Source organism: Thermobia domestica, chromosome 15 (genome assembly GCF_964235325.1).
Source record: "Thermobia domestica chromosome 15, izTheDome1.hap1.1, whole genome shotgun sequence".
Classification (NCBI taxonomy): domain Eukaryota; kingdom Metazoa; phylum Arthropoda; class Insecta; order Zygentoma; family Lepismatidae; genus Thermobia; species Thermobia domestica.
In genome coordinates, this window is record NC_137468.1 from 8,476,900 (window position 1) to 8,496,098 (window position 19,199).

General features: G+C 36.3%; 1 protein-coding gene across 1 annotated transcript in view; it reads left to right on the plus strand.

The window, feature by feature from the left end:
* Positions 1 to 7,162: 7,162 nt before the first annotated feature.
* Positions 7,163 to 19,199, plus strand: part of LOC145672061 (protein scarlet-like) — a 314,540-nt gene continuing 302,503 nt past the window's right edge. Inside the window, exon 1 of the mRNA XM_081741293.1 lies at positions 7,163 to 7,298. The gene's annotated coding sequence lies outside the window, so the exon portion shown is untranslated. The remainder of the gene's footprint in view (positions 7,299 to 19,199) is intronic.

The following is a 19,199-nucleotide window of genomic DNA, read 5'->3' on the forward strand; positions in this document are numbered from 1 at the left end:
TTCTCACTCATTACCTTGCTTAATATAGAGTTAGTATGTACAAAAACCATGTGACTACCATATGATTAAGATTCTGAATACTGCAACACATGTTAAAAATACGCAAGTTCATTTTTCAAATATATTCCCAACACTTCTCACTTAATTATATTCGTTTATTCGTCATGTCTTGGAAAAGATCCATTTGAGTATTCACTACGTTTCGTGATAGTCAAGCTATTCTAACACGAATTCAAAGGGAAAAGGCCGTTGCTATGATCCAAAATGAATCAATGAACGTAGTTCTTTTCTTTCAAGTCTAACTGTGGGAAAGAAAAGTCTACACATTTACGTAAAATTGCAATATTCGCATGTATCTTGGAAAATTGCATCCACTACAACTAAGAACTCTTTATATATAAAAAAAAACAACTTAATACTGACTGATTTTCTAAATATTGGGGATACAAGCAAGACAAATGTCTATCTTTTCTGTTGAACTTAATTATTTTACACTAAACAATATATTTTGAACATTATCTGTAGTAAATATTGAATATGTATGTGTTCTAAAAGTGTTCTTTATGTGTAAATTGCTTATTTTCCGAAAAGACAATCCAATATGAATACAGATTCATGACAAATCATTCAGACACAATGTATTTATATAAAATCTACCATCAACATACTGGACAGTACGCAATTCTGTTTAATCACAATTTCAGTTATAAAGATTCAAAGAAATTGCACACTTGATTTTTTGCCGTAAAGTCCATCAGTGGCGGTTCTTAAGGGATGTCACCACGCATTTCTAAAACTATAAAGTATCTCATTGACGGATCTTAAGGGACATCACCACGCATTTCTAAAACTATAAGTCCAACCGTCATTGGCGGTTCTTAAGGGACGTCACCATGCATTTCTAAAACTATAAAGTATCTCATTGACGGATCTTAAGGGACATCACCACGCATTTCTAAAACTATAAGTCCTTCTGTCATTGGCGGTTCTTAAGGGACGTCACCATGCATTTCTAAAACTATAAAGTATCTCATTGACGGTTCTTAACGGATGTCACTACGCATTTCTAAAACTATAAGTCCTTCTGTCATTGGCGATTCTTAAGGGACGTCACCATGCATTTTTTCTCTAAAAAGATTAACACTGCCAAGATATTTTTTGTGTCCCCGCATATTCTTAACTATAATAATAATGCTAGTTCCATTCTTCACTCTTTCCTGTGGTCAACTTGTCCAAAAAACGCAACCGAAACGAAATCAAAACTCAAACATAGTATTCAAACAATTTAAAAAAAAAAAAACAAATATTTCGTTCCTTCGTGGTGACCGTTCAGGAAGCTAGCTTTTCCCTGTTGGGTGTTATGCCCCGCATGTATGGATCCCCACTGTTTGGCAAACACGGAAAGCAATATAAGTCACACGCGGCTCCCTCAGGTTCGGGGTACTATTCCCCCATGCACGGCTCCCCTCCCGATTTTCGGTAAACACGAAAGGCGTTATAAGTCAACCGCAATTCCCCTGTTTGGGGGACTATCCCTCATGCACAGCTCCCCCGATTTTCGGTAAGCACGGAATGCGTTATAAGGCAGCCGCGATTCCCCTGTTTGGGGGACTATCCCTCATGCACAGCTCCCCCGATTTTGGCTCGATATGCTCCCCACAAGTTAAAACATATTGGCAAACTCAGTTCGTTTCTACACTGTGTTAATTATTTTCATAAGAAAAAACAATATGTGTTAATTTTCTAGGGGAGTCCCACCATTCGATACTTATGCAAATATATCTAATCAATTATAATGATATAAAACTTACTTGAATATAATATCTTCTTCTTTGAACAAACACAGAAAAAAATCCAGAAAAAACACTTTAAAGAAGCAAGGCAGAAGCAAGGTAAAAACTTCACGAGCAAAATTGTTAATACAGGAAATGTGTACTCCATTTATATAATATATTTTTTATTTATTCATTAACATAAGGGGAATGGAATAGGGGGAGAAAAAAAAATAAAGTAAATGAATTTGCCTTGTAATACAGCATTGCCTCAGTCTGCAAAGAAGCAGAAAAGAATTCCTTTGTCGGTCTCTTGCCGAATCGAAGGAAATATTTCTTTTCTATAGAGGTAATACCAAGGAATTTTCACACAATGCCTAAAGTTTGAAAACATCGCCAACATGTCTCAATTCATACCTTAAAGACGCCAAATTGTCGTATTTTTCACAGCAAATAGTTGTTTACCAAACAATAAAATTCGTTAGTTGGGTTCAGGCAACAATGTTCCTAAATTTTAAAATTCCGGCTTTATTCAGTAAGCTATATAGCTATCTGTTTCAATAACTTGTATCTTGCCGAAAAAACAGGACAATTATTGTATGTGGGAATACACAAAACCATTCTACAGGTTCTTTTTTGTGTGTGTGTTGTTTTGTAAAATCAAAATGAAGGACAACCATTTATTCATCAGGTTATTGGCAATGAGTACAAGGACAGCCTGGCAATACCTTGTTTGTTTGTCTGAATGGGCGGGGAAGAGGTTTTTGTCCGCAAACCATCCACCAGAACTGGTTTGAAAAACACCCTTTGTGAGGAAAAATGTGTCAGTTATCGCCGTTGGGGGGAGAGAAGGTATAAGCATGTTCACACAGGATGCAGCCAAAGAGTGGCAGTGAGGGGTGGGGAAAAAAATGTGTGTCACTTGTCGCAGGGTAAAAACCTGATCACACAGAATGCGGTCAAGAGATGCGGGGAAGGGTGGGGAGCGGGTAGAAACTTGTTCACACAAGACATTGATGATGGAAAGAGAGGCGGGGAAAGGGTTGGTTCTCCCGTTCAAACTAGAGGGAGTGATTGGCCCCCATGGTTAAACATTGCAGGCGGAGCAAACTGGTTTTTCCTGGCCAATCATATCACAAGGTTGTTTGCATAGGGTGTGAGAAACTGAACTTCAATCTTCACCCTCAGTATTACAATGACGCTTGGAGAGAACACAGAACCTTGCGTATCTGCGAATTTCGTACTGAGCAACGCTGAAAAATAGCAGAGTTAAGTCTGTCATTTAAGAGCCAAGCAAGCTAAACGAAAGAAGTGCAGTTCGCAACAAGAAAAAATAGATGAAAATAAATAAATATTTCTTCCTATCCTTCCTTTTTCCCGCCCATCTTAATACTTTACGCCGTAAAACAAAGCACCATTAAAAATCGTTGCTAAACATTGGAGCTTAAAGGGTGTAATCATATTCATTATTCATAATTTTCTAGTTCAAATAAGAGTGTTCAATTAGTTACGAGCTTTACAAGGCAGATCATAATTAAATTAATGGGGAAAAAACCTTGTGGGAGCTAAGGAACGCGTTTTAAGCCATATACTGAAGTTCTAATTATCTAAATCATAGTTTTAATTCTAATTTAATTATAATTTCAATTCAAGAAACGTATTAAATCATGTTTAAAGCTAGGAACACCGTTCAAAGCCGTATCCTCAATCAAAAACCGTGTTGGATCGCGTTTGAAGCTAGGGATTGCGTTCAATAACGTATACCGTTGCTCTAATTATCTAAATCGTAGTTTTAATTCTAATTTGATTATAATTTCGATTCAAGAAACGTATTAAATCATGTTTAAAGCTAGGAACAGCGTTCAAAGCCGTATCCTCAATCAAAAATCGTGTTGGATCGCATTCAAAGCCGTATACCAATGCTCTAATTATCTAAATCATGGTTTTAATTCTAATTTGATTATAATTTCGATTCAAGAATCGTATAGGAGCATGTTTCAACAAGAAAGGAGGTCATTCCACTTTTCCAAACAACCTCTATTGCACAAGTAATAAAACCACTTCCCCCAGAAACTTCCCCCAAGCCCGGGGCCGGTCTCCCCAAGGCCGACACGGCCATATTGACATCAAATGTACACTGTCATAAAAGCAATTAAGGGGCAATAAAATCTATTGTGGTGTACAATCCTAGACATTCCTACTTAGTAGTCACATAAAAGTGACAGGGATTTTTTTTATCACTTCCGTTCCGTTTTTTTAATAGTAGAGACATGAAAGATGACAGTGAATTTATACCACTTCCGATTTTAGTAGACACATAAAAGTGACCGTGTACTTCTACCACTTCCGGTTTTATCGTAGTAGAGACATAAAAAGTGGCAGTGAGTTTCTACCACTTTCGGTTTTAGTAGCAATGAGTTTCTACCACTTCCGATTTAAGTAGAGACATAAAGTGGGGATGAGATCTAGTCTTCGGACGCTGAATTGATTATAAAAAATATATGCTTCTCACTATCTATTAAAGTTTATGTCCTATGGTGGTCACCGTTAAAACCGGAAATTGTTGAATTCTAGTATTTTCGGTTTAAATAGAGAATTAAAGGAGCATTTTGATTTGAGTTAATTTTCGTTGAGTTCAGCTGATTTTGAGTTTAACGTCCATTTCAGCAGCGAAGCTATATGAGACGGGACCTAGTGATTAACGTAGACTCCAAACCATATGAGCTCCCACCGGGAATGGAACCAAGGTCTCCCACAGCGATTTAATTTTCGGTTTTGTGTCCCTTTTAGCAACGACCTTATATGGCACGTGGCCTTAACGTGGAATCCGAACAGGTTTGCTAATCCGACAATTTATAGTGATATACGATAATTTAAGTCTTAATCCAATACAAATAAAATAAAGAATTTGTTTGCCTGTCTGTGTGCGGCCTGGGAATCAGACGAGTGGACCGAGAGTTACTAAATTTTGGTCACGAGTACCTTGATCCAGGTCCCAGACCAAGACCAAGCGCTTTTGTTTTTAATTCAAAACAGGGGTCTCAGGGGGGGGGCATTTACCGGGACATGTAAAAGTAGTAGAAAATGATCGCTATCAGTAACAAATTCATAGTTTTCGCGGTCGCTGAGATCAATGGTGAAACTTCGATTCCATTAACTTTCAAATTCACCCCATTCGGCTGCGGGCCCGGAATCACCGGGGGGAGGAGATACCGAGACATGTAAAAATAATCAAAACTGACCGATATTAGTGTCAAATTCATAGTTTTTGCGGTCGCTGAGACTAATAGTGACACTTCCATTAGCGATGACTTTCAAATTCAACTATCATTGTATGCGGACCGGAGGTCACCTGCAAGGGGTGTGTGGAAATTACCGAGACATGTAAAAGTAGTAGAAAATGACCGATATTTTTTCCTTTCGTTGTTCAGTTTGTTTACATAGATATTTTATCTGACCCACGCGAAGAATGGGTATTTCAGCTAGCACTACGTAATATACAATAACGCCCTTGCAGTAATACGATAATTTTAGAACGCACACTTTTTTTTCAGTTTTTGAATGTGCAAATAAATTGTATATGTGCATTAAATAATTATAAAACACACACACTGAAGTTTTAACCACTCATTCGAGCTAAAATATATCAATAACAATTTGAAAATTGGCAGATGGCAACCCTGGATCCATTCTTTAAATTCAATTACTTTTACGAAGGGGTGGAAATCTTGTTGTTGTTTAGAGTAATGTTAATAATGATTTAAGAATGAAGAGAACAATGATCTCACTTTGGAGTTCGAAACTGAATATTATTATATAGTTTTGCTATTATTAGTAGAATTACACGTGTTTCTTCAATTATCACGTACGTAACGAATATACGGTAAAGACGAAAATCGATATTTTTTTTGTTATCTGTGGTTGGCAACTCTAGATTCGCACTACATGAGTTCCGCCGAGAAGTATTAAAGGAAGAGATGGAACGTTTCCTTGTGACTCTGCATCAATTTCGAAAACTGCTTTTCGCAATCTTTGACCGTTTTTGCACTGGTACCTACTGACAGATAGATGGACGGAAGTAGTCATTCTAGGAGACTCCCGATACTTATGCAGAACATAGTTAGGAACAGAGCCGGATTTAGGGGGAAGGGGTGCAAAGGTGCACGTGCAACCCCCATCCCTTTCACTGTAAATATACACTACCTAAAGTCAGAAGCTAGCAGTGAAAATAGCAATACTTTCCGAACATTTCTGCTGTCATGTTTCCGTTTGGGAAGATGATTCATCGAGAAGAGGCCCGTAATCAGCCACTGAGGTTTGGGTGAGGGGCATGAATATCTTAGGCGGGAGCAAGTCATTAGAAATTCTCTTACAAATAGTTAAATTGTGTTTTTTTTTTAAATTAATAATAGCATTTCTTGTTAAAGTCTGGAGGGGCCACGAAAACTTTGGGAGGCCAGGAACCCTCTAGCCTCCCTCTGGTTGCGGTCCTGACCGAGAACATACACTTAGCATTTCCAGGACATTTTCTTATTCACACCACAGATGCTTAAAGGCATTTAAAAAATTCTAATTCAATTTAAATGTACTGGTAGTTATTGGTGCCCTCCCCCCCTTCAGAAAATCCTGGATCCGACCCTGGTTAGGAAGCTTAGAAGTTGAAAGATAAAAATTAACGGTGAAAACAGGAGTGGTTTAGTGTGAAAATGTAAAGCGTTGCTAAGGACTAAAGTCACGAAATCTTCTGTGTTTGCCGCAGGTGCCATTTTCATGTGGAAATGTTATACATTAATTAGCTTGCTATTCACGAATTCAACAGCAGAAAATAAATGGTTTGTATTCAATTTTCCAATCGGAATGTCTTGGCATACCCTGACAAAGGTTTTCAGTACTTATTATTATTATTATTATTATTATTATTATTATTATTATTATTATTATTATTATTATTATTATTATTATTATTATTATTATTATTATTATTATTAACTTTCTTTGATAAAAACGGGGATGGTGCCTTTAACATAAACCGGTTGGACTGGTTCTGACGAACGATAGCCTTTTGATATCTCATCTTTTCTAGCATAAATAAAGTCTTTAATGAATATGACTTTACCTGGAATTTCTGTAAAGTAATTTAAAAAAAAAAAATATCACTGTATTAAGTAATATTTACTTACCCGAGCAATTGTTTGTTTTGCTTCATAAAAATGTAAAATCATTTAGAACTTTACGATACTCGTTTATGTGATTTTTTTTTTCGCCTGGAGACAGGATCAGAATTTACGCGTATCGTAATTCAACACTAATAGCATTCATTGACAAGAAATGAAGATCAACACTGCGCGCTCTGGTGGCCAATCAACTGAACTACATCATTTGGGAGACAGGTTCGTACAGAGAAGCGTGTATACATTACAAAATATGGTGCGCAAGATTCAACGTTGATAAACGGATTTTGACAGTGAGAGAGAGAGAGACGTGAATTATAAAGAAGAACATTCTTTTCAAACACATTTATTAGAGGTAAGTTTTATACTTTTATGTTTTTCATTAAAATTAGTTGACAATGTGTGGAAAGTGTATAATTCAGCAATTAAAATAAATAAATAAATAAAAAGTCGGAAGCAATCGCATGATGCTATCAAGATTTGTGATCGTATTGTGTTAGATTCTTTACAAGTTATTAAACCAAAATTTCGGTACACATAAAAAGTTGGGCTCTGAAGTAAAATATTTAGAGCACAACGTGGTGGTTTCGGTCATTGTAAGGCAATCACAAGAAGTTTAGATTTCCAACTTTAGCATGTCGGTCCATGCCCTCTTTGTACGAGAAGTGGGGAGCACGGTGGTTCAGTGGTAAAGCGCTTGGTGCGTTCGATCCCTGACCAAGTAAGTTTGTGGAGGACAACATCGGGCCCCCGGGTTTTCTCGGGGTACTCCCGTTTCCTCCAAATTTCTCATTCCACCAATTCTTCCATCATCATTCAGTTGTTGTAATCATCGTCTGCCTTAACGTAAAGTGCATAATAGTGGGACGTTAAACTCAAAGACTTCATTTTATTTCATTTCTGTACCAGAATTGTTGGATTTTACATAAACAAACCATACAAAAATATTCTGTACGAAAAGAATATTTTTCCCTTGCACATTTATAAGCAGTGCAAGTAAATAAAATATTACAATGATTTGTAGCAGTAGTGTCCCTCAGTAGGAGGGGCATGACCGCAATTTGCGCCCTGAAACCTCTTGTGGATACCCGTGATTTGTAGTAAGCAAAAATGCCTCGCTTTATTATTATTATTATTATTATTATTATTATTATTATTATTATTAATAATAATAATAATAATAATAATAATAATAATAATTTTTACAAGTTTTAGTTTTTAACATTTATAATCTTACTATGTTCTACTTCAAATGTAACAGTATTACCAGCGTTTAACGAAAAAAGAAAATGTTCAAAGATGAGACATCCTAGGAATTGATAGATCTTACCGGGCGGTATAAGTTTCTTTTACACAAGTGATAAACCTAATGCGTTGTCAGGCACGTATCCCGGAATTTATTTCGGGGGGGTACAAAGCTTATCGAGGGGTGCAAACTCAATATGAGAATACATTATGTTAATTTTTTTTTAAATAGACTAATTTACAAAAAAATTCGGATTTCGGGGGCGGAGGGTCCAAACGCCCAGGATCCATTCTCTGCGTATATCTATGTGCGTCGTTTTCGGGAAATTGAAGATGTTTTGTTTTTGTTTTAGTAAATCTAAAAATTCATTCTCTACATGAACCATGCCACATATTGAGATGAAATTGATACTAGAACATATCCTCATTAAGGTTTCATTATGATACAGCTAAGACAACAATACATAATTTACAATGGGACACCGCGTAAAATTAGGGGGTACGGTGGCTGTGGTAGAGAGATTAGCTCTGGTATGTGGGGTCTCTGGTTCCATCCCAGACAAAGTAAATTTGTGGTGGACAGTATCGTGTCTCGGGATACTTCCGTGTCCTCCCACATTTTAATACTACCAATTCTTGCATCATCATCATTCATTTGTTTAAATCATTACCTCCTTAGTCCAGTGGTTCTCAACCTTTTATGACTAACGACACACATTACTGAACGTTCCCGACACACTTGTTTGATATTTTAGTAATAATATTAATATTAATAATAATAATAATAATAATAATAATAATAATAATAATAATAATAATAGTGAAACCTATTACTTTTTGTAATGACTCTATATAGCACTGAGCATTATCGCTACCGCTGGAAGTGTTGACTGGTACAGTCTGTCTCGATTTTTAAATTACATTTTTCATGATTTGCAAATTCTAAAATTTAGCGACACGCCTTAGGGGACATACGCGTGAGATACCAGTATGTCGCGACATACCGGTTGAGAATCACTGCCTTAGCCTAAAGGGCATAATTGTAAGACGTTAAGCTGAAAGATTTGTTTACAACCTAAAATTATCAGTCACCACTACATTTTAGTTTTTATTTAATTAAAATATTGTCCAAATGTAAGATTTATATCAGTGGAGAGGTCACGTCAAGCTGAAGAAAATGATATTCTTGTTAATAAAGTATAATGCGTAATTTTTGTGAAAGTGAAAAAAACCTAATTTTTGTGAGGTTAAAAATTATATCGATTATTGCCAATAATAATTGAGAATCTTTATTTTGCTACAAGAAATTATTTTTAACGTACTGTATATGTAGAAAATTACACCGTAAACTAACAGATTACATCTCTTGTTAATTATATTTTTTTTCTAACGTTCACATATATCTACTACTTGTAAATATTCCCTATTATCAGAAACGACTTGCAAATCGCTTGTTGTAAACTTGCATTAAAAATCGAGAAGCTTTCATCTGGCTTGATTTGTAAAGCGTGTAAACATGTCACAAGCTGGATTCCAGTAACCTTGCATTCAGTGTTCAATTCAAGCTTGACGCAAGTCAACAAGTCAAGTCAAGTCACGGCAAGTCAATAGCCAATGAACGGCTAGTGATGTTATGATGCTCTGCGAAGGACTTAAAGTATCGCTTCCAAGTACAACAAAAGGCAGATTGTATGAAAGCACGCGTCGAAACGGTAAGCGTAAAAAGCCAAGAGCCAAGCACGTGCCAATTGGATGAAAGCTTTCTGGGTAGTTGGGTTATTATTATTATTATTATTATTATTATTAGGGAATATGATGATTGAGTGTTATAGTGGCCAGTTTTGGTGTAAAGGGTCCCTGGTTCGATACCAGGCCATGTGAATTTGTGGTGGATATCATCATGTCCGTAGATTTCCTCGAGGTTTTTCTGTTTCCTCCAACATTAGCATTCCACTAATTATTTTGCAGTTATTAACTTCCATCTGTCTACTTTAGCCTACAGGGCATCCCCGTTAGGGTTAGAATTAAGAATTAGATGCCTATGTTTACGGTATCTGACCATGTAAGACCGTAGGCCGTCACATATGAGGGGTGTCTGTCAACAATCACACTGCCCGAGGAATGGCCTGAAGGAAACAAGTGGCCTGAAACCAAGGGCGCCGATTTCCCTGTAAATTTGGGGGCCCCATTCAGATGCAGAAGGTAATGTATGTATATATATATATATATATATATATATATATATATGAGGATTTTAACAAATTGCATTCAAATTATGCCAAATATTGTATATTTATAAATACAATAGGGGGTCCACATGAGCTTTGGCGGGGCCTGGGGCCCCCGGCTACCCACGATCGGTGCTCTTGCCTGGAACCATAATGTGAGGTACCATCCCGCCATTTGCCTGGTGTGAATGAGGAAATCTCAGGAAAACCTCACTCAAGGTGACTGGCCTGAAGAACCTTTACACTTTCTGGACCGAAAGTCGAACGCAGGACACTTGCACAAAAGACGACAGCGTTAGCGACTAAACTCTACCCGGGATTACGCCTGGAACATGAAACTGAAAGAAAGATATAATTATAGTTTTTGTTCTTTTCTACATATAAATGACCAGGTGACGTATGGTCCAGGGTTTGATTCGCGGTGGGTAAACAGAATTTTAATCTTCTTAAATTCAGAGGTAGTAAACTCAAATCACGAAAGCCTGAAATAATCTTGATAGGAGGTCGATGATCTGACCACATATCATCTACCTATAACACTATCTATTCGAGAACGGATTTTCCTGGGTCGTGACGTGAGCGGTTTAACTCTACTATTATATAAAAGACTAGAAACGGGTGACTTATCCTCGCTTAGGTCATATTAATATGGTGGACACATGAAATTTGTTCAGAATATTCCTTTTGTTACGAAAGTAAGGGGACAGGAAGGATTGTTGGAAGTACTTATCCTGAAGGAAGCAAAAGGGGTCCCTGGTTCGATCCCAGCTCGCGCCGTGTGAACTTTGTAGTGGACAAACACCGTGCTCGTGGGTTTTCTAGGGGTTTCTTCCCACTTCCTTCATTCCATCATTTAAATTATCTTTCATCGTCGCCGTCTCCTTTAGTCTGACCGGCATAACCGTGGGACGTAAAACTTTAAAGATTTCTTTTCATTTTTCAATTTTCATACCAATCGTAAATCTCTCGTATTCCTGGAATTATGCAGATGAAACTCGGCTTATAATTTCTTTATTAGAAACAACGGAACACGTGCTTCAACATTTTCGAAAATTCAGCTCCTAAGGGGGAAAACTGGAATGTTTCTAAAAAATACTCTTAACTTCTCTTTCTTTAATCAGAAAGTGCTAAATATAGGAATTCGCTTACACTGAAGATGTGAAATTTGGCATATGAACACTAAAAACTAAAATAATGAAGCACATGTTTTCTCATTTTCGGAAATTCCACTTCAAAGAGAGAGAGAAAAAAAAGGTTGTTTCCATAATAACCAAATTTCCCTCTTTCTTAATTCAGAAAGTACTGACGGACAAAACCGTTTTTTTTTATAAAAATTGGAAACCGGTTCTAGAAAAACCGAAACCCGAAAAACCGACATCTCGATTTTCTCCAAAACCGGTTCGTTTTTTCCCACCGAAAACGGTTTCGGTTTTCACTGAACACAAAACTATTTTTGTGCAAGCGGAATCAGTTTCCTGAGAACGAAGAAAAACTATTCTGGTCCGAAATAGAACCAGTTTTGGGAAAACTGAAACTAGTTTCGATGAAAAGCTGAACCTCTTTTGAAGGAAACCGAAACCGAATTCGGCGAAAAACCGAACCGGCTTAAGAGAAAACCGATAACCGGTTTCAGTGAAGACCGAACTGGTTTTGGAGTAAACCGAAAGCGGTTTCGGCGAAATACCGGCTTTGTTGTAAATTTTCAAAAAAACAGTTTCGGTTTTCCTGAAAACCGGAAAAACGTAAAACCGGTTTTAGTGCCCAGCACTAGAAAGTACACAATATGAAGATTCACTGCAACATGTATCAATCAATAAATAGTATAAAGATGAAGACTGTGAATAAATTATCATACGTAGTTTGCTTTTAAAAACATCAAGAAACAAAGAATTTTTGGGGCAAAAATATACGTTGTTCGTTGCCAGTAAAAGTTTGTAGTTTGTTTCTGCTGAATTATTTCTTTATATGCCGCATATCTAGAAAGAAGTACACTGTTAAACAATAGATTGTATCCATTCTTTCTCTAATTCTAACGTTGCAAGACATACCCCCAATATGGGCGCAAATCAGGGCGTACTGACGGGGCGTCCATCGTGTCCGGTCCGGACCCTTTTTGCCCCCAAAGAACTTTCCTTAATTTAGCATAGACCCTGTATACTTTCTGAATAAAACTGTAATTGTTTAACAGTGAAGTGATTGATATAGCATGAAAATTTAATTTGCACTTCATCTGCACTCTTTCTCTTATAGAAACAATTTAGTTCTATGATTGTTTTCCCTCTGAAAATATAGGTGGAAGTGTTTTTACAATTCTTTATCGTCTTTTCGGGTGCAGAATAGTATTTGTTCAATAGTATATAGACGTAGTAGCTTATAATATTGGATTCCCCCAAAAGCTTACACCCCTCTGAACAAAAATTTCTGGGTGTGTGCCTACATACGAGTCACCGTTGATGTTACGCACGATTTCTGCAAAGTTGAGTGAAAAAAGTCTATTGCTTGATACCCCTCCTCTTCAAAAAAAAAAAAAAAAAAAAAAAAAAAAAAAGACTGAGTCGAAAAATTCAGCCTAGGAACTTTCTCCACATTCTTTTCATTTGACGGACTGTTCGCTACCATTTACCCTTGAGAATGTGGATTTTCTTACATTGTGTAAATCAAAAACAAGTTCAGGAAGAAGTTGAGTACGATTTTTTTAAATGTTAAGTGAATTAAAAAACCAGGCACAAGAAGCTAAATAACCTGATGATTAGCTAAACAAGCACAACTTTCCCACTGAAGAAAAGATGTCAATTCTGAAATATTTTTTTGCCGGTTAAATTTTGTTTCAGAGCTGAAATACTTCAGAAATATGAGTATACTGTGGTAACGTTAATATCTAATTTTTAAAAATTGGTGTATGATATTTTAATAAATTACTAGCTGAGCCTGCGCTTCATACTCAGCGCACTATCCTGAATTTATTCCCATTTCCTCGCTATATCTGTGCATGCCTGTTTACACACATAAGTGACGGACAAGGTGACTCACAAAGGGAGTGAATTGCTATAGACAAACATATAAACGTAAGTTTTACTGTATAGATGTTGGGTTGAGTTTGTGGCAAAGTTGGAGAAGTGGCAAATGATGTCAAATGGATTTAAAATGTTGATTAGAACAATAACGGCACTTTAAAAAAAATATGAATAAGAACTGGCAGATCTACACAAAGTTTGAACAGACCAGTGAAAACAGCACATTTCTAGAGATTGCAGTTTCCGAGATCTCATTGTAAAAAGAAATTGGGCAGAAACATATAAATGAAATTGGCTACAAACATGTAAATAAAATTGACCACAAACATATAAACAAAACATTTTAATATATAGATTCAATAAACTATATTTGATTTATCAATAAAATTATACATATTTATCTCCATAAACATATAAAAGATACTCGAATTTAGTTTTCTTAATTACGAATTTAGTTTTCTAAATAAGTCAATGGATGTGTAATTTTGGCTCTGGAACAAAGAAATCATGCTTTTCCAGAATAATAGGAATGTTATGGCTCTGGAACAAAGAAATCATGCTTTTCCAAAATAATAGGAATGTTAATGCTACATTAACTTTCTTTATCTGAAGTACAGTGATATGATAGAGGAAAAGGTTGCGAAAACTCCTCCTCTAGACATTTCAGGGGAGAAACACGTGCCCCCCCCGCTAAGATTATGGTTCTCGTTCCTTTAAAACTATTGTAAAAACTTTAAAATTAATCATAATTATATACGATATGTAATTAGGGGCAACGCTAGACCATGTGAAAGAAACGCAAATAAACGTAGATATATATATATATATATATATATATATATATAAATTAACAACGTTTGAAGATTATCATAATATGCGATAACATAAACTGTTTTCTTGCCAAATTTGAGCGTTGGCCCTTTAAAGAAACAAGAAAAAATATCAGAAACTTGAAGAATGAGTTTGGCAAAACAAAGACAAGGTTAAAAAAAGAAGATTTGTCAAGGTTATATTATGGCAAAAACAACTTCGCAAATTCTTGACAGCTAAGCAAAGATGCTAGACCACCAAAAATTTTACTACGTTAAGAAGAAAAAGAAAAAAGTAATTTGCCTGTGGAGTGTGGACAGAATGTTATTCCCTGTTTCTCTGTCTCTTTCTCACTCTTTCTCTCTCTGTCTCTTTCTCTCTCTCTTTCTTTCTCAGCGCTATTTCCTTTTGCAACTTTTCCGCTTGTTCAAATGTTGACACTCATTGAATAAGATGAATATGTTGCATAAGATTGAGTAGCGGTTAACAGGTGCGGACTGGCCTCACGGGGAACCAGACTAATGCTTGCTTGATCCTTCCCTTTATGATTCGTCTCCGCAAAAGGAGTATGTAAATGAAGTAGACACAAAAAAAATTCGCGTGTCTTGGGAATCCTTGTTGGTAATCTAATAACTTTTCAAGGTGCATGTAAAGTTTACTCAACCTGAAGTTACAACAATATTGCCAGTGCGATCTTGTGTAATCTATCATCAAAATAAAGAGCTCAATATCCTTCGAAGCTGGAGATACGAACTTTGAGTTGTGTTGCTGTATCTGATGGTCTCTTTGGACAGTTTGGTATATAGATTCATGGATTGAATAATACCGAGAAGATTTTAAGTTTTTTCTCAATCTTACATTTAAAACCTCATTTTTCAGTCAAAGAAGTCTAAAAATGTATATCCATTTTGACAATAGAATGCTGTTCTTCAATATATAGGTCAATATATAGGTCGCAAAGGCTGCTCTGGTCTCTGTGGAGATCCTGTCTGCGATCTCTCGGTCAAAGACTACCTGTTTCTAACCTCACAAGTATAGAGAAAATATCTTTGTAGTATTTCTGTAAAATACTATTTTTAGTGAATTTTATAATAAAAAGCCGGTAGTCGGAGTCGATTCCAGACACTTTTTATTACCTCGCTCTACCTACATTCTATATGGGATAGAGTTTATATATATATATATATATATATATATATATATATATATATATATATATATATATATATATATATATATATATATATATATATATATATATATATATAATATTAAAGAAGAACATTGTATTAAGCATAATCCACTAAGGAAATAGGGATAATCCTTAAACGTCTCTATTTCAAAATTGAATTTTTGATTTGTTCCCTTCCTTTAAAAAAAAAAAAAAAAAAAGTACACATAAATATGACATGTCCATTGCAACAAATATTCAAAGTTTACTTTGAAATTGTATTGCTGCATGTAGTTTCTAGTTCGGACATAGAAAAGCAGCTTTGTGCGTCAGCTAAGACGTCCTTTCACCACGGCCGACTCGATGTGTTCTTAAGGGACATGTGCTTTCACTAATGAAGTTCTGAATTTCCCGCTAGATATCATAGTAAGGCAGCACTGCACTCTATGTCTTACTTGCTGCACGCGGAGTTGTCATCTTGTCATCTTTGAGCTTCCTTTGCAAGTTTAGGTGAACAGGATTTGAACTGTTGATTTTTTTTCTGTCTTAGACAGAAGTGTAATGAGTGGAAAAGTGCAAGTACGCTGACATTCGTCGCGTTTTATTGGTTCTATCTGGTTTTAGTGGACTTTGTAGATATTAACGCGCAACTTTGCGTAGACCCTATATGCAAACACGATAAAATGTCCCATAGACCCCATAATATTTGCATTATTTTTTTTAAATCCTGTGTTTCTTACACCGAAACTTCTCTATTTTTTTTTTTAAAAAGTCAGTCTGATTGGAAAAATTGCGCATTAAAGGGATAATATAAATGACAATACTCCCCTCTCCGACCAACTGATATGGCAACCAATAGATTGTCACCGCGATTTTATGGAGATAATCTACCCTTGCCGGTGAACTATAATTCATCGGGTGAACTGAAATTGCTTAACTCCCTTATCTGTAGATACAGATAAAAAGCTTCAGGAGTAGGCAACAAAACTGGAAATTTCGAAAAAAAAAAGTGCAACGTTGCCATCATTACCGTAAGCATTTCGACTAATAGAAACAGTCACTAGGGATGCGCACGAGTCGAGACATGTCTCGAATCTCGACTCGACTCGACTCGAATTCGAGTCGAGATTCGAGTCGAGACACACTTTGTAAAATTCGAGACGAGTCGAGACAAACGTATTTCTCGACTCGAATTTTCGAGTCGAGACATGAGTCGAGTCGAGACAGCTCGTAGAAATCTCGACTCGACTCGAATGTCTCGAAAATCTTTCTATAATTTTTACTATTATTTTGAAGAAAGTATTCACTCAGAAACACTCGGCACGAGAATTTCGGAAACTGCAGGACTTGTCAAGTGTTCGAGGAGTGCTGTGGTGAGTGTCTTCAATAAGTGGCGAAACCAAGGAGAAACGACGTCCAAACGTCGAGGGGTTGGGCGCCCCCCACCTCATTACATATGTCGGACGTCGTAGGCTGGGCAGACTGGTAAAACAGGACAGGCAGCGAACTGCGTCGGAACTAACTTCAGAATTTAATGATGGGCAAAGTACAAGTGTGTCTGAACTAGTGTTCTAAACTTTCCGGAAACTTTGAATGTGTTGGTTTAAAAAAAAAAAACTGTTTTTTCGATTTCTTCCCGGAAAAATTAGAAACATTGAAAAATGTTTGTATTTGGGAGAGAGAGAGAGAGAGAGAGATACATGATCGAAAATGGCGATCGAATCCATACTTTTTTGGTTCCCTGAGATGAACAGAAAATGCCGTTTAAATCCTCAAATTCAGTCCCATTAGTACTCCTAAGGAGGGGCGGTAACAGGTAAAGGTAATTGAAAATTACCTACATTAGTGTCGAATTCATAGTTTTGGGTCTTGATAAGTTCATTGATGACAGTTTTGGTGTCCTTTATGTCCAAAATGAAATGTATTCTACCCGTGCAAGCTATTCGGGTAGTCTGTAATACTAATGAACGGAAGTTTCACATATTCAACCCTTTAGTATATTTCTCGCTGCTCAAATTTACTCTCAGTCCCGGGTTCGATTCCCGGCGGGAGCTCATGTGGTTCGGATTTCACGTTAATCAGTAGGTCCACGTCTCATATAGCCTCGCTGCTGAACGGGACGTTAAACTCAAAATCACCTCACCTCACCTCAAATTTACTCACTTGTGCGGTATATGTGTGTATGTGTAAATAAGATCATACCTCTTTTTGAGTTATTCGAAAAACATACAAACAATAAAGCAGTAGCGGTTCGTGGTCTGTAGAAGTACCGGTTGCAATGTTGCAATATCAAAGGTATGTAGTTACGCGCAAGTGTTCCCCTCCCCCAGCATTCTTGAGTCTTATCCAAAAAATATTCAGGAAATATGAAGAGGAAAGTCCTTATAAGCTCCATTTGTATATTTATTGATTAAAGTGTATTCTCTAATATTGATTTAATATATAAGTTATTTCCTTTTTTTTTTTTCAAACGACCACTATCAATGTACGTTTATACACTATTTATATACAAAAACTTCTACGTTCATGTTATTGAACAAGAGATAAATCGAATATATAGCATGTGCTGTAAGCCATGAATGATATCGTTAACCCAGAAAGAAGAAAAAAAAAGCAAGAAAATTGCATATATTCATGCACACAGTTAAACAAAATTATTTTATTAAGAAAACTATGCATTATTTTAGAATGAAAGGTCTTTCTTCGTTCTTTTCGAGCTTCAAATTCTTCTATGACTTCATTAAAATCTGAAATGTTGCTCGCCAAGTTTTTCTGAATAGAAAGCATCACTACTGGAAATATTTTCCGCTTTACTTTCTTTAAGGTACAGAAACACCTCTCTCCTCCGACAATATGCATTTTGTTAGCATTTCTTTGTATGAATATAAGGAACAAAGAATTCATTTTCAGTAACTACGTATTTTTGTCTGCTGTTCTATTATAAAGAAGCATGAAATATAAGATTTTTTCCTTCAAAAATGAAATAATAATAATAATAGTTTAACATTCCAGCAATTTAGGCTAAAGAAGACAGATGAGTATTGAAAGTGAATAATTTGAGATTAATTTTTTATGCTCTCCGCCGGAAATTGAACACGGGATCATGTGCACGAGTGACACACAACTAGGAATTAGACCAGTGGTAAGACATTCTCTTCTTCGAGTCTCGATCGCCCCCCTTTCCCCCCAGAATAGGATATTTTTTATTTTAAAAATAAAATCTATCCCAAGAATTTTTAACTTTGTATTATAAATGTAAAATAAAATCTATTGACTTCGAACGACTGCCCTCCCCCAAATATTCAGCTTGGATCCGTCCCTGCTACCACCAGACGCGTATTTGCTCTTTGCGAGTTTCTGTTTGGTGACTAACTTCTTTCTTCCGGGCGTCTATATCTCACTCAACCTATCAATTGAGTCAAGCGCTGCCAAACGGAGGAATTCGTAACTACTACAGAAGCTAACTATATACCAGTTGCAACGAAATAGCAACTGGAAACGTGTGATACGGGAGGATAGCAGCGATGCAAGAATAAATCCACTTCTTCATGTTAAGAGATAGGAGCTCGCTGCCATATGCTCAATGTTACTGCTTCCAGGGGCAACGCTTGCTGCCTCTGGATTTGTATATCACTCTCTTTCTTTCAGTTTTTTTAAATCAATTTTTTTAGACATGCATCAATACTGTTTTCGCTCAAGAGCAAAGGTTTATTTTTTACTGAAACACTACTTTAATACTTAAAAATATCTTTAGTGTTAAAGAAATATCCGGTTGCACAACCATGCAA